Source organism: Bos mutus, chromosome 9 (genome assembly GCF_027580195.1).
Source record: "Bos mutus isolate GX-2022 chromosome 9, NWIPB_WYAK_1.1, whole genome shotgun sequence".
NCBI lineage: Eukaryota > Metazoa > Chordata > Mammalia > Artiodactyla > Bovidae > Bos > Bos mutus.
Window position 1 is genome coordinate 91,385,502 of NC_091625.1, and position 16,741 is coordinate 91,402,242.

Here is a 16,741-nt window from a genome sequence, read left to right on the forward strand (position 1 = left end):
GGTTCTGAACAAAGGCAGTTTAGTTTAACAGTCAGGCAGAGGGGCAGGATTCTCTGAGGCTGGCCCTTCTGTATGATTATAATAGCAAAAGCAACGAAAAGCAAGTCAAACGGTTCCAACATGGAGTCAGAATTGGCTTCTTCTCTGCAACACTTTCACTCACTTACACACTCACATGCAAAATGGAGAGGAAGACGATATTTCAGGCAGCCATGCTCTGAAATTAACATTGATACAGTACTATAATTAAATGAGAGACATTTTCCCACTAATACTTGTTTTCTGTTCCAAGATCCAGTTCAGGACTGTACCTTCCATTTAGTTGTCATGGCTCTTAGTGTTCCCCAATCTATGACTGTTTCTTGGTTTTTCCTTGTTTTTTTTATGACTTTGACATTTTTGGTGAGTAATGATCAAGAATCTCATGGAACCTCCCTCCCTTTGTGTTGGCCTGATTTTTTTTTCATATTAGACTGAGGTCATGGATTTTGGGCAGAATAGCTTAAAGGTGATGATGTTCCCTTTTCTTTGCATCATTTTAGGGACACATGATGTCAATGTGATTTATACTTTGATCACTTGTTTAAAGTCATGTCAGCCAGCTTTCTCCATAGTGTAATAATTATCTTTTACTTTCTGTATTCTGTTAGAAGCAAGTAATCATGTCCAGCTCCTGTCAAGGGGAGGGGATTTAGCTCCACCTTCTGGAGGGAGGAGTATCAATTGATTTGTGGTCATATCTGCAAGTTAGCACAGTGTTTAATAAATTTGGCGTGATGTACTTTGAGGCATTGAAAATCCCTGTTTCTCTATAGCGTCACTTACTGCCCACTGCATTTAGTATTTATCTACCCTGAGCCGAATGCATGTGCAGTTCTACTGAAGATTTTTCATATCCCTCATTCTTGTAATTCTTTTGTCAGGAAGATTTGTTCCTTCTCTGTTTGTTATTCAGTTACTATGTTGGTATGGACTCATAGTCATTTACTTTATTCTTTGGGTTATAACCGAATACTGTCATTATTGTTCAAATTGTTCCAGATATGGGGACTGAAAACTCTTTCAGCTTGGCTCCTGTTCCCTTTTGGCGTTCTGGTTCTATAGGATATGCCTGGTTCATCTGCGGTGTTCCCTACTCCAGCTCAGAATTTTAGTTGAGAATGGCATTTAGAAACCAAGACCTGGGTACTGAGTGTGCTCATTGCTAGGGGATGTCACTACTTTTCTTGGGCACTCTCAATGAACAGAGCTAGGAAATAAGTGTTTACATACTAATCCATATAGATATCTGTATTTCTTTCTCCATCTTAAACATGAGTTCATACTGATATCACAGAATCTCCATGCATGTCTGTATTTGTTTTTATAGCTATTTGCCTGTTTATGTACATCTATAATCCAGAAATACAAGGTTCATTTTATTCTTTTCCCTTTCCTTCTTCTTGGTTTCTGTTTTTGACAGTGAAAATCCTGGCTTCCCTTTCACAGTTTATGTATGAATCTGTTCAGTCCTAGTTTATGTATAGTTGCAGAATTGCCAACTGGCTCTCCTGAGAGCAACAGATTCAACAATCACAACACAGTGTTTAGTGTTTATGTACTTTTAAAAAAATCTCACCATGAGCTTATAGTGTCAGGTGGAATACTAGGCTCCAGAGTTACTCAGATCAGCTCCTTTCCCCTACCCGCTGCAGTGAAGCTGTGTCACCCATTGATTCCTTTCTTACAGTCTTCAAGTCATCCTGAGATCCACTGACACCCTGGTCGATTTTTTGAAAATATTGCATAAGAGTTTATTTCACTTTTTGTGATGTAGTTGTATGTGTGTGTTTGAAAGTCACTCAGTTGAGTTGTGCCCAACTCTTTGTGATGCCATGGACTGTAGCCTGCCAGGCTCCTCTGTCCATGGAATTCTCCAGATCAGAATACTGGCGTGGGTTGCCATTCCCTTCTCCAGGGCATCTTTTCAACCCAGGGACTGAACCTGGGTCTCCTGCATTGGAGGCAGATTCCTTACCATCTGAGCCACCAGGGAAGCCCAGTGTAGTTGTATGGGTTCTGACAAAGGCATAGGGTCGTATGTCCACCACCCTCGTGTCATAATGAACGGTTCCATCATCCTGAAACTCTGTGTGGTCCCCTACTCCCTGGCAACATTTGATTCTCCTTCTAGAATTTTGTGTTTTCTTGAATGTCGTATAAACAGGGCTATAAAATACACAGCTCTTTTCTTGGAGAGGGTCTGGCTGCTTTAACCACTGTTGAATTTTCCAAATTTGCTGGCATATTGAACACAGCACTTTAATAGCATCATCTCTTAGGATTTGAAATAGCTTAGCTGGAATTCCATCACTTCCACTCGCTTTGTTTGTGGTAATGCTTCCAAAAGCCCACTTGACTTCACACTCCAAGATGCCCAGATCTAGGTGAGTGACAACACTATCGTGATTGTCTGGGTCATTAAGACTTTTTTGTATAGTTCTGTGTATTCTTGCCACTTAATCTCTTCTGTTTCTGTTAGGTCCTTATCATTTGTATCCTTTGTTGTGCTCATCCTTGCGTGAAATGTTCACTTGATATCTCCAGTTTTGTTGAAGAGATCTCTAGTCTTTTCTGTTGTTTTCCACTACTACTTTGCATTGTTCATTTAAGAAGGTCTGCTTACCTCTGCTCAATACTCTCTGAAACTCTGCTTTCGATTGGGTATATCTTGCCTTTTCTCCTTTGCCTTTCACTTCTCTTCTTTCCTCGGCTATTTGTAAGGCCTCCTCAGACAACCACTTTGTGTTCTTTTGTTTCTTTTTCTTTGGGATGGCTTTGGTCACCATATAAAGGGGGTTATATGGCAGATGTGTGTTTAGCTTTATAAGAAACTGTGCAACTGTTCCAAACTGGCCATCACTTTGCATCCCTACGGCTCCATATCCTGACCAGCTTTTGTGTTATCCGTTAGTTTTACTTTTTGAAAATTTTAGCCACTTTCCTAGTATACAGTAATATCTCCTGATGGCTTTAATTTGCATTTCCTGAATGACTAATAGTGAGCCTCTCTTCATGTGCTTATTTGCCATCTATGTATCTTTTTTGGTGAGGTGTCTGTTCAAGTCTTTTTCTCATTTAAAAAAACTGCGTTGTTTAGTGTTTGGTTTTGACAACTTTTTGTACATATTTTGGAGACAAATTCTTTATTGGATATGTGATCTGCAAATATTTTCTTCCACTCTGAGATTTGTAACTTTTTTTTTTTTCTTAAGAGAATAACTGGTTCAGATTTAGTGGCAAGGCAACATAATTTAATAAAGGGTAATGATTCAAGACTTAGAAATGCAGTAACAGCCTCTCTGCATCAAATTTAAGTGATACTTTGAATACTTTTTTTTTCTGCAGTCAACTAAAAAGCATTGTTTTAGCAGTTGATCATATTGTGGTTGACCTGTTTTCTGTTTGCTTATACCACAGCTGTAATGTGACCCCAAGGATGGAGGCAGTGTGTGGGTGTGTGTGCACATCTGTGTATGAAGGGGAACAATCGTATGTACATTTCTTGAAATATATCTTGATCTGAATGATAGTTTCATGAGTATATACATATGTAAAATTTGTGGAGAGGTGCACTTAAGGTTTGTGCCCTTCATTGCATGCAGGTTATAACTGAATAAAAAAATAAACAATGTAGATGTGGATATGATGTGGAGAGGTCTTGGGTAAAGGGGTAAGTGAAAGACAAAATGATGTAGAAATGGTGGATAAATACAAACAGCAAAAATATTTATTATCTGGAATACCGAACAACTGTCCTTGGAAGATAGACGCTTAGAAGGAAAATAATAGATTAGCCTCATGCATAAAGGCTAGATATCCTACAGGTTGGAAAATGGATTATTTTCTCTTGATAATGTGAATAAGTAGCTTAGTGTCCTGGTTGTAGGATTTTAATAATGATCTACAAATTTACCTGTACATTTTAAAAAATACTTTGTGTTGTGCCGATTTGGTAATTCCTGAGTTCCTTAGCCAGTGTGGGAATATTGATAACGTTGGTGAGTGTTAGGATCACATAATGTGAGATACAGTACCGTACTTTTAAGAACTAAGCCTGAAACTTGTCTAGCTTTTACAGCCTTAAGACATGAAAATCACATAATTCAGAGAAAAGCGTATGGTCTCATGAACATTGCTGAAACATTAAACCCAGAGTTTATGTATCTGGCTTGCCTATGCTCTAATTGTGAATTGTGACTATATTTTGGGCTGGGATTTGAAGAGCTGACTTCCTCAGAACTTTCCATTTGGCCCGGAACCAAATGTAGTATAAGAGCTGGCAGATACCACAGAGAAGCCCTGGTTCTGGAATTTTATTACTGAGTCGAGACTTTATTTCTTTGTTTCTCAATGGGGGCAAACTGCTTTTGAGTAACTCCAGGTGGAGGCTTGACAGGGTTCGAACATTAAAGCTGAGTTCCATAATTATACTTCATGGCCAGTGTAATTAATAACTTGTGTGCGAGCATATTGAAAGTAAACAAAACATTCTTCTGTTAGGTTCTTTATTTCTCCCCAAGTCTAGTTTCTATCACGGTGAAGATAAACATCTCATCTTCCTTCCCTTCTCCATCTTATACCCCCTACTTCTTCGCCTCTAACTCCTTTTCCTCCAACCCTCCCCTCTCCAGAGCCCAGCTCAGTTCAGTTCAGTAACTCAGTCATGTCTGACTCTTTGAGACCCCATGGACTGCAGCACGCCAGGCTTCCCTGTCCAGGCACACCAACTCCCGGAGCCTACTCAAACTCATGTCCATTGCGTCGGTGATGCCATCCAACCATCTCATCCTCTGTCGTCCCCTTCTCCTCCTGCCTTTGGACTGGCAAAATTAATTTTGTTCATAGACACACAATTAAACCATTTCTTTCTAATTCTTCTTATATTGCAACAATGCAAATTCTGGTACTACACATAACCCTGTGCAAATAATTGTCTATTTCCTTTCTCTTGCACTTGTGTGACCTTCTTATTTTCAAGGGAGAATAACTTTTTTTTTTGATAATACAAAAGCAGAACTTCCCTTTCACTCATTCAAGTGCAAATTTATATTTGAAGTCAAATAATGATCTAGTGCCAAGGAGTCTTGGCGTGGTGACTCTGGCTTGAAATCTGGGCAGGAGCAGGCGCTAAGCAGATTTGGCAGCTGGTCAGGCTGCTAATTTGTGTTTATAACCTGGACCCCTAAGGCCAACCCGGTATGGGTGATGTGGAGACAAGTTACTGGATGTGTGTCTGACAGTCCTGCTGCTGTCCTTTAGACGGGGGAGCATTGAACTTTGGAAACCCCAGCTGCTCTCTGAAGGGGTTCCAGAGTATTGAGCTATCTCGTGGCATCCATCGTGGGTTCTGGGCCCTTGGGAGGAGGATGCCTCCCTGCAGCCTCCATCCCCGCCATCACTTTCAGCCTCACCGTGAAGATGCCACTGTTTCCAGTTCTGAGCTTCTCTGTCAGGCTCCTGTTTACATATTTTGTTGGTATTTGTTGTTCACTGGTCACATCACATCAAACATGAGACCGTGAAGGCCTCGAGCATGGGCAGAAATCAAAGCGGTACGGTGCGCCTAGGCCCTGCCAGAGCCCGGAGCTTTTCCTCCGTGCGACGCTGCCATGTGTGCCTGTGTGGACTTACAGAGGGGACCCACCAGGGATGCTCTGGGTGGACAGGCTTCAATATTTGATGGGACTTCTGCATATTTCTGGTGTGTCTTTCCTGTTTGGCCCTGGGTTTCCTTTAGTTTTTATCCTTTGTAATAGACTTTGATTTCAGAAATGGGAAGCAAGCCCAGATTGTAACAATAGACTCAGAAAAAAATATTTGGTGAAATTCTTCTTTGCATACCTTCCTGAGGCCTAATGGTTACGCTGAAGTAGAACATTTTTTTGGTTAGTTCTTTACCAATATTTCCATTTATGATCTTCCCAGCCTGCTGGAGCTGCAGAGTTCTCAGAAAAGGACGCCCACTGTGTCTTAGGATGCGCTGCCACACCATACGACTCCAGTTAGCCGGGCCAGAGGAAAACCCAGTTGGACTGTGGGAACTCCCTCGAGGCTCTAGATCTGGCACAGAGGTTAGTTTCTGCCTCGTTCACAGGCAGCAGTGTGACGTCTTGATGTCGAAGTTTGCATTGTCAGTTGTTCTTAGAGACCTCTGGCTATCCCACAGCGGGGATTTTAAAGCTCCCAGGCTCTTGCCTGGGGTGGATACCCTGTTGTCCACAGCGTCGACCTTGGTAACTCACCCTCCTTCCCTGTTCCACTCTCCCTACTCCCTCTCATTCCTTCTTTCCGAGTGACCTCCATGATGACCCAGCTCAAGTCCTACTCTTAGGCTCTGTTTCAGAAACACCAAACTAAGATAGTGGCAAGACTTGTTAGTCCCTGCCTGCCTTTGAGTTTAGAGTGAAGTACAAGAGAGATACCTTGATTAATCATACATTGATTAATCATGTAAGTAAAAATATACTATCTCAACTGTAGAACGTTCTTTGAGGAACAAAGTATTTAATTCGTTGCAAGGTGGGCCTGACCTAGCCTTGAGGATCAGGAAAGGTAGTAATTAGGCTGGGTGTGGAGTTGGGAATAGGAAAGATCCCCCACTTCAAGCAAGGAGTGGGGTGTGCAAAGGCCTGAGGTAGGAGGCAGTGTGCTGCAGTGTCAGGAGTGAGGGGGCGAGGGTCACCCTTGTAAGCCGTTGCAGAGCCTAATGAGGATCTTGGTTTTCATCCAAGAGCAGGGGGAAGACTCCAAAGGGGTTTTAAAGGTAGATTCAGGGAAGCTAGTGGGGAGGCTGTTGCATTAGCCTAGGAGAGAGTTTTGGTGTTGTGGACTGAATGGCAGCAGAGGAGATGGAGGGAGGTGGAAGCACTGGGAAAATACTGAGGAGGAGCCATCAGCAGGCCTTGGAGGGGAGCAGTGGGTGAAGGAGTATTGAGCTCTGATTGCCTGGTGGAAGTGGCAGGTAGACTTTCTGGAGCTTGGAAGACGGGTCTGTGTTGGGCGCTTAATATACACTGACCATCTAATCATCTCAGCCCTGAGGTAGGAAATCTCAGTCCTGATTAAGAAAGTGGGGGAGGCAAGATGTGAATCCAGGACTGCCCTTCCTTGGAGAGCACTGTTCTCTTCTTCTGACTTCGCAGTTGCAAGCTACTCTATTTTGGTTCCATTTTCCCCTTTAGGAAATTTTGTGAGTGAGAAGAATCTGCCTAGTATCTTACCATCCTTTATAGCCACTTTATAGCTATTAGTAAACATTGTAGCCTGATTTTCTATTGTTTGATTCAAGTTCAATCAGAGAAGAACTAGAGCTCCATTCAGTTCAGTTCAGTCCACTTTAGTTGCTCAGTTGTGTCCAACTCTTTGCGACCCCATGATTGCAGCACGCCAGGCCTCCCTGTTCATCACCATCTCCCAGAGTTCACTCAAACTCACGTCCACCGAGTTGGTGATGCCATCGAGCCATCTCATCCTCTGTCGTCCCCTTCTCCTCCTGCCCCCAATCCCTCCCAGCATCAGAGTCTTTTCCAGTGAGTCAACTCTTTGCATGAGGTGGCCAAAGTACTGGAGTTTCAGCTTTAGCATCAGTCCTTCCAAAGATCTCCTTTAGAATGGACTGATTGGATCTCCTTGCAGTCCAAGGGACTCTCAAGAGTCTTCTCCAACACCACAGTTCAGAAGCATCAATTCTTCGGCGCTCAGCTTTCTTCACAGTCCAACTCTCACATCCATACATGACTACTGGAAAAACCATAGCCTTGACTAGACGGACCTTTGTTGGCAAAATAATGTCTCTGCTTTTCAATATGCTATCTAGGTTGTTCATGACTTGTGTCTCACTCTTTGTGACCTCATGGACTGTAGCATGCCAGGCTTCCCTGTCCATCAACTCCTGGAGACTACTCAAACTCATGTCCATTGAGTCGGTGATGCCATCCAACCATCTTATCCTCTGTTGTCCCCTTCTCTTCCTGTCCTCAATCTTTCCCAGCATCAGAGTCTTTTCAAATGAGTTAGCACTTCTCATCGGGTGGCCAAAGTATTGGAGTTTCAGCTTCAGCATCAGTCCTTCCAATGAACACCCAGGACTGATCTCCTTTAGGATGGACTGGTTGGATCTCCTTTCAGTCCAAGGGACTCCCAAGAGTCTTCTCCAACACCACAGTTCAAAAGCATCAATTCTTCCGCATTCAGCTTTCTTGATAGTCCAGCTCTCACATCCATACATGACTACTGAAAAACAATAGCCTTGACTAGATGGACCTTTGGTCAGCAAACTAATGTCTCTGCTTTTTAATATGCTGTCCAGGTTGGTCATGGATTTTCATCCAAGGAATAAGCATCTTTTAATTTCATGGCTGCAATCACCATCTGCAGTGATCTTGGAACCCCCACCCCACCCCACCCCCCGCCAAAATAAAGTCAGCCACTGTTTCCACTGTTACCCCATCTATTTGCCATGAAGTGATGGGACCGGATGCCATGATTTCAGTTTTCTGAATGTTGAGCTTTAAGCCAACTTTTTCACTCTCCTCTTTCACTTTCATCAAGAGACTCTTTAGTTCTTCACTTTCTGCCATAAGGGTGGTGTCATCTGCATATCTGAGGCTATTGATATTTCTCCCGGCAACCTTGATTCCAGCTTGAGCTTCATCCAGCCCAGCATTTCTCATGATGTACTCTGCATATGAGTTAAATAAGCAGGGTGACAGTATACAACCCTGATGTCCTCCTTCCCCAATTTGGAACCAGTCCATGTCCAGTTCTAACTGTTGCTTCTTGACCTGAATACAGATTTCTCAGGAGGCAGGTCAGATGGTCTGTTATAACCATCTCTTGAAGAATTTTCCAGTTTGTTGTGATCCACACTGTCAAAGGCTTTGGCATAGTCAATAAAGCAGAAGTAGATGCTCCATTCAGTGGAAGATAATAATGGCGCAGTTTGTGCCTTATGACCCAGCAATCCCACTGCTGGGCATACACACTGAGGAAACCAGAATTGAAAGAGACACGTGTACCCCAATGTTCATCACAGCACTGTTTATAATAGCCAGGACATGGAAGCAACCTAGATGTCCATCAGCAGATGAATGGATAAGAAAGCTGTGGTACATATACATAATGGAGTATTACTCAGCCATTAAAAAGAATACATTTGAATCAGTTCTAATGAGGTGAATGAAACTGGAGCCTATTATACAGAGTAAAGTAAGCCAGAAAGAAAAACACCAATACAGTATACTAACGCATATATATGGAATTTAGAAAGATGGTAACAATAACCCTGTATGTGAGACAGCAAAAGAGACACTGATGTATAGAACAGTCTTTTGGACCCTGTGGGAGAGGGAGAGGGTGGGATGATTTGGGAGAATGGCATTGAAATATGTATAATATCATATATGGAACGAGTCGCCAGTCCAGGTTCGATGCACGATACTGGATGCTTGGGGCTAGTGCACTGGGATGACCCAGAGGGATGGTATGGGGAGGGAGGAGGGAGGAGGGTTCAGGATGGGGAACTCATGTATACCTGTGGTGGATTCATTTTGATATATGGCAAAACCAATACAATATTGTAAAGTTAAAGAAAATAAACAAAAAAACAGAAAAATAATGGCACAGTTTGGGGGAAATAGTTATCAAAGATTATGTAAATTAGCATATATTTGCATATAATCTTTGTAACCACCTGTGCCTGTTTGAAGTTTAGACACAAAAAGAAAATAAGAAATGTACATAACAAAGAATTATGTTGTAAAAGCATAGAAAGAGATTGGCCTGTGTAGTTGTACACAGTAATTTTAGTATAGAAGAGACACCCTATTTTACATTAATCTTGTGTATAGCAGCTAAAATATATTAGAAAAATAAAACAAGTGCAGATGATTTGCTTTGTTATCGCTTCCCACTATGATTTAAGTAAAGAAAATTGAAACAACAGAGACATTGAAGAAATTGTCTTGCTGTTTTCTAACTGCCCTGTGAGTTCTGCCACCAATGTGTTGTCTGGAGTTTGCTGTTTGGACAGTTCTTTCTTAAGTTGAAATTTGGCTTACTGTAGTTCTTTTAAAAAAAAAAAAAAAGCCTATAACCATGTAGTCAGTATTCATTGAAATGTGTTTCTGGTAAGCATATTCTTCCTGACTTGAAGGCAGTACCTCAGGAATTTCTTTAAGATGAGTTAAACAGGGAAATGATAAATAACAAAGGGCAAAAGGTCTTAAAAACACTAGGGCAAATTGATTGTCTACTCTTTAAAGGGAAATTTATGTTGGGATGATGATGTCCTGAGGTGGGGGTGGAGACTCAGTTCCCAAGAAATCACCTTTATTCATGTGTCTTCACTATGAGCTTTGTGGTTCAGCTTGGCCTTTGAAACATATAAGAAATATTTTCTGAACGTGAGTTTATGTGCTATAGAAATGAATTGGGATGCCCTGGCTTTTCAGACAACTTGGGGGCATATTTGCATCTAATCTTCAAAAAGATGGGGAGACTGTTGTGTCAGAAATAACTGGATGTATAGATGATAGGAAGAAAGTGGAAGCATTTCAGAATGGATTTATACCTTAGGACAGCTATCTGCTGGAACTTGACTGTTTGTTAGTTTGTTCATTCAGCAGATACTCTGTGTTCATGTCACTTTTTTTTTTTAAGTAAGTCAGAATCCAAGATTCTTTTTTCATTTAAAAACTTATTTATTTTTGGCTGTGCTGGGTCTTCCTTGCTGGTTTTCTCTGGTTGTAGTGAGGGGGGCGTGGGCTTCTGGTGGCTTCCCTTGTTTCAGAGCACAGACTCTTGGCACGTGGGCCTCAGCAGTTGCAGCGCGTGGGCTCAGTAGATGTGGTGGACAGGTTTAGATGCCCTGTGGCATGTGGGATCTTCCCAGACGTGGGATCGAACCCATGACCCTTGCATTGGCAGGAGGATTCTTATCCACTTGCCCACCAGGGAACCCCTCATGTAGTGTTTACCATGCCCTGTGTTAGGTGATGCTGTGGTAAGAACAGACAGCTCAGAGTTTGTGCCCTAGTAGAACAGATAGGCATATGAGCAAAGAATTTGTGTAGTGTGATAAGTGCTTAAACAGAGATTTGTACAATATGCAGTGATGCATCTGAAAGGAAAGATTTATTAGCCCTTGTCTGTGATGTTAGGGAAGACATCTCAGAAGAACCATGTAGGCTGATTTTGAGAATGAGAAATGTGCTGAACAGTCACAGGAGAGGGGAGCACTCTGGTTGCAGGAAAGGCGCTTAGGCATGGAGAATATAGGATGTCACAGGCCCTGAGGAGTCTGCATTGGCGACTGGCAGGACAGAAGCTGGAGCAGCAGTTGAGTTTCGTGTGCCCAAAGAAGTTTGGGGTTTTTAATTGTAATGGATGAAGCATCTCAGAATCTGATTTTTGCTTTAGAGTTTTCTTCTGACTACTGGAGAAGAGATTTGTGGATGGAGGAGGCCTGGAGTATTCCTGTAGGAAGCAGGAGGGTCATCTGGAGTATGTATGAATGCAGAACATCAGAGAGGAAACCCACATGGAAGAGACACGAGGAAAGCAAAGGGTTTACTGAGACCTGCACGTGCTAACTGAGGGCAGGGCCTGGCAAGCCTAGGGTGGCTGATGGGTTGCATCTGGTGAGACTGGCCTGCTGGAGGGGCTGTTACCTCAGCTTGGGCACCCAGACCCAGGTAACTTGGGTGCAGCGCAGGCCTGGAGCAATGAATAGCTGTTGTTTGGGTCATACTGAGTTTGAAATAGCACATCCAGTAAGTCCCTCAGTGTGTCTGGAGCTGAGACGAGCCATCTCTTCCATTTAAGCTGGAGAAGGAGACTCGGTGTTGATCCGTGAGAGCGGAAGCCATGACGTCATCAGAAAGAATGTCAAAGGTAAGGAGATGAAGACTCAGCCTGGGACTGAGGAACATCCAGGGAGGTGGGTGGAGGTGGAGGAGCTCAAGGAAGAGGCAGAGGATTGATATTGAGCAGGGGAGTCAATACAGCAGAGGATGGAGGGTCCAGAAGTTTCAAACAGAGTGTTTCTTACAGATTCCGTGGTAAATGAACAAAATCCATATTCCCTATTAGGAACTAAACCTTTTTGATACCTCTCATAAGGTGATATTGGTTATGCCTAAAGTTTGTCACTAAAATTTAGAAGTTAAAGGACTTTAGAAAGACCCTGTAGTAGATTGTATTATCCGTTTTTCGTTCTACATGGTCCTTTTCCTATTTCCGATTGGCTCCTTTCATAGAAGGGCCTAAACTATAGCCAGGCCCCATTGTGTAACTGATAGTATACACATGTTTCCATTCCAGTTCGGCTTCTGTAGCTACTCTGTGTACTTAAGCTGGATTCCCAAGAGCAAGAGGGTGAGGCTCAAGGCCACACCCAGTGTGGCACCTGAGGGAAAATTAGAATTGAAGGGTCGCTGGTCTCTGCCTGCAGTGAGCAGCCCTACCTCCCTGATGATTAAAAGTCCATCATCAATTCCACCTCAAAGGTAACCTTTTCCCACCTGCAGTCAACGCCCTTGGCAGAATTCTGAATCTCCTCGCAGGGCATGCGTGGGAGTGCTTCCCAGCAAATACTCATCAGCACCTTTCATCTCCAGAGATGAAAGATTTTCAGACACCAGAAATCCCTGCCAAGTCCTTTGGGGCTAGTAGGTAGAAAACACAAAGTGATTTTGGACAGAGGAAGAGACTCATGTTTTTCCCAAAGCAACTTGTTAGTTGATCCACCTAGAACCAAAATACTAATTTAAGTGTCTGAAAGACGACCCACTGCAGGTGCCACCCTGTATGGAGGAAACCATCAAGACACCAGGTCCTATGCAGATCTTATTCCTCCATGCCCCATCAGCAACTGATACTATTATCGACTCTCTGATGTGGATAGAAGGGTTCTAACTGGAAGACAATGCCTAATGATAGACTTAGTCATGAGCTCCTCTCTATAACAGAGTTAATTTACTTCTGAAGTTAGTCTTTTGTAAAATAGTTAATGTACCATGACTGTATAGCATCTGGAAAAGGTTTAAGCATATCTGGCTCAGCAGACATGAGTTTGAGCAAACTCCGGGAGATGGTGAAGGATAGGGAAGCCTGGCGTGCTGCAGTCTATGGGGTTGCAAAGAGTTGGACACGACTTAGCGACTAAACAACAAAAAAAAATCTTAAACGTTGAGTCTGTTGATATGTTTTATTTAATTTTTTTTCCAAAGTATTACCAATACATCTTTTTAGAATTTTTACATTTTTATTGAAATGTCGATTTACAATGTTGTGTTTCAGATGTACATCAAAATTATTCAGTTATACATATATATATACACGTATCTATTTTTTAAATTCTTTTCCATTATAGGTTATTACGAGATATTGAGTGTAGTTCCGTGTGCTACACAGTAGGCTCTTGTTGGTATGATACACCTTTTCTTGTATGTTAAGTGCTTCCGAAGGGACTAAGGAGTTGGTGATAGGAAGCCTGGCGTACTGCAGTCCATGGGGTGGCAAAGAGTTGTTGAACTGAGTGACTGAACTGAAGGGACTAAGACTGTTACTGCTTAAACTGTGATTGATGTACTTTTCTATCTTGAGGACTGATCCCAGGGCTGGTTAAAATGTTATTCCAATCTTAGAGGATTGTCAGTAGAGCTGGAGATGGATCCCCAGTGTCCATCTCATGAGCAAGGCCTTGGGGAGTGGAGGATGGAGTGGGTATCTGGTAAAATGACAGAGATGCTTTGGATCTCAGCAGTCTAGACAGGGATGCTAGAACGGCCGCAGCTCTGGATGCGGACAGCAGGGTGCCTGCAGGATATGGAACAGAGCACACAGGCTCGGGGATGTGATTCCAGCTCCTCCCAGATTGCCCTCTGCTCCTACTGTGGGGAGGGAAGGAGTGGTGCCTGCAGGATATGGAACAGAGCACACAGGCTCGGGGATGTGATTCCAGCTCCTCCCAGATTGCCCTCTGCTCCTACTGTGGGGAGGGAAGGAGTGGTGCCTGCAGGATATGGAGCAGAGCACACAGCCTCGGGGATGTGATTCCAGCTCCTCCCAGATTGCCCTCTGCTCCTACTGTGGGGAGGGAAGGAGTGGAAGGTAGTAAGGCAAGACTGAGTTGATAAAGAACCTTCTGGGTCATTCATACAGAAGATTTTCAAGAGCATGCTTACTGCATTAGAAATATTTTTTAACGATGTCAAGGCCTGTTATAGCAACAAGATGAGACGTAAGCTAAATAGAATATTGGCTTTTTTGTGTCACATTAGAACTAAAAAAAAAAAAAAAATCCAGCAACCAACTGTTGAAGAAAACTTTCATCTTTGTCTTTGTCTTTTTGTTTCCTTGGGAGTTGAGACTATAATGACTCTACCTCTTCTTTCCTTTCCTAAAGTCAGTTGGGGTCCCTAGGATTTCACCTGAAGTGAGAGCAAGACTTGATAATGGAATTTAGCATAAAATGCTGGTGAAGGAGAGAATACAGATAATAGTGGGGCCAGGAGAGGCAGGACACCTGAGGCATTAGAAGTGAGGTGGAGAGCAAGGCTGGGCGGCAGCCAGCAGTTTAGGTTCCAGCCAGAAGGAGGTATGTTTTAAAAAAATTTATTCTGGACGGTGCCCAGTCTGTGTTGCTTTGTGTGGGCTATCTCTAGTTGCGGTGCCCAGCCTTCTCTCTGCGGTGGCTTTTCTTGTTGTGGAGCCCAGGCTTCGAAGCTTGGGCTCAGTAGTTGTGACACAAGGGCTTAGTTGCCCTGAGGCGTGTGGGATCTTCCTGGACCAGGAATTGAACCCGTGTCCCTTGCGTTGGCAGGCAGATTCTTAGCCACTGGACCACCAGGGAAGTCTTGGAAGGAGTTATTCATTGTAGTTGGGTTGAGTTCTGAGGCCTGGGCAGTGGCGTTCCTATGGGTGGTCTAAGAGGTAGAAGGGGAATGGAACATTCATTATGGGCCCTGAAATTTTGATTCAAATTATATTCCTAGACTGTGTCCTTGTAAATGTGTTTCACATGGTGAAAACCCGTACATGTGTATGTCATCATCCTCTGTCCAACCCTCCCCACGTATAGCCCTCTTCTAATTGACATTTTGGTTGTTCATCCACATGAAAAGAACAGGTAATAAAATACCTGTGGGAAATAATGTTGCTGATTCCATGCTGAAGTAATTAAAATTAAATGTCTGCAGTACCTCCAGTCTAAGGAAATTCTATGATTATGGTTGTTCAGGGATGTACAGATAGTTTAGAGCTGATAACTGTAATTTGATGCTAATTGGACTCTGATTCGGTCCTGGGAGAGAAGGTGGAGCTTGATTGCTGGATGGTTGGCCTAGAAGAGCAAAATTAGGAGAAGAGCATAGCTACGCCCTCAGTCACATCCACCTGCTGAGAATTTGAAATTCATATCCTTTCCCCAAATCCTTGTTATCTTGCATACCCAGAATTCACATTTAATAAATTTGCCATAATTTATGCTCATTTCTCAACAATCCCCATAGATTATTGTACATTGGGCCCGAAGGACCAGAAGGTGATTATTCTATAAACTCCGAATGTGTGCTGAGCCCCTTTCGTGGTGATGGGTAATTATTTCTAAAGAAGAGAAGCCCTGTAGGGCTCAGTCTTGCACTAAACTCAGACACAGACCTACAATTACCTGCCTGTTCAGAGGCTGCCTTGCTGGTCTGGGGTTGGAGAAGGCCTCTCTGCCCTAATTATTTACTCTTGATTTTAGAATATTGTGAAAATAGTTTCAGAATATTACCATTGATATTGAAACACAATAATCACCAAGTCAAATTGTGCCAGTTTCTTAATTGACATTTTCCTTTTGATTTTTAATTTACCCACTTACTCAGTTCCTGGAGAGAGACTTCTTTTTAAATGTTTTACAGTATTTGTTAGTAACGGACATTGAGGCCTGGCCTTGGTATTACTGAGTCATCTCGCTAGCCTTGTGCTTGGTAAAAATAATTCAAAGTTTTTTTTTATTCACGCTGCTCCCTTGGACAAGTCTACATTTCTTTCTGTATCCTAGAAACTGGGACAAGAAGAATTAACATCTAATATTTAACATTTATTGACTTGGACTAAGCCCCGTGTCAGGTAATTGAAAGATATACTTTCTTATTTTGCTTTTGCAACAGTCCCGGGAGGTGGGATCATCACCTCCATCTTGCATGGAGGGGAATCACATATGGAGAGGTCGATAAATGACCCCAAGTCAGGGATTACGGACGGGTTTGCTCCTGACTCCAGCCTTCTTGTGAATGAACGCTCTTGTATTTGACAAACACTTTAGGATTTCCCTGTGAATTTTCGTCGTCATGTGCTACAGTTACTGCTTGTTCCACACTGGTGGATGGTGCTGGGCTAGTGCCGGTGGGTGGCTGGCTTGTGACGTCTGCTGCTGTCTCATCACGAAAGGGCAGGTGGCAGCCTGGACTTGGAGGAGCTCCATGCTCACCTGCCTGTCTGTCCACCTTCACTCCATGCTATGCTTCATCACACTGGATGCTGCTCTGGGTCTTGTGTCTCCGGCCTCCTGGTCTCTCTGGCCTTCATCTGTGCTGTCGTCCTTGTAACAGTGCAGGGCCTCCCTGGTTCCACGTCCAAGTCAGACAGTCCTTGAAGTCCGGGTCCCTAGGCAAGGCTGTCTTGCTCTACGCAGCCTGGTGTCATGTCC

The 16,741-nt window shown here is 43.1% G+C and overlaps 1 protein-coding gene across 8 annotated transcripts in view; it reads left to right on the top strand.

Moving 5' to 3' along the window:
• The window catches only part of TIAM2 (TIAM Rac1 associated GEF 2), a 240,898-nt gene that overhangs the window by 65,274 nt on the left and 158,883 nt on the right, over positions 1-16,741 (top strand). For 2 of the 8 annotated variants that reach the window (XM_070376919.1, XM_070376927.1), the window contains exon 1: positions 11,501-11,934. The exons of 2 other annotated variants lie outside the window; for them this stretch is intronic. The gene's annotated coding sequence lies outside the window, so the exon portion shown is untranslated. Of the gene's footprint in view, positions 1-5,967; positions 6,114-11,500; positions 11,935-16,059; positions 16,162-16,741 lie in introns of those variants that run through there. 4 more of the 8 variants (XM_070376920.1, XM_070376923.1, XM_070376922.1 and 1 more) reach the window with 4 other exon arrangements.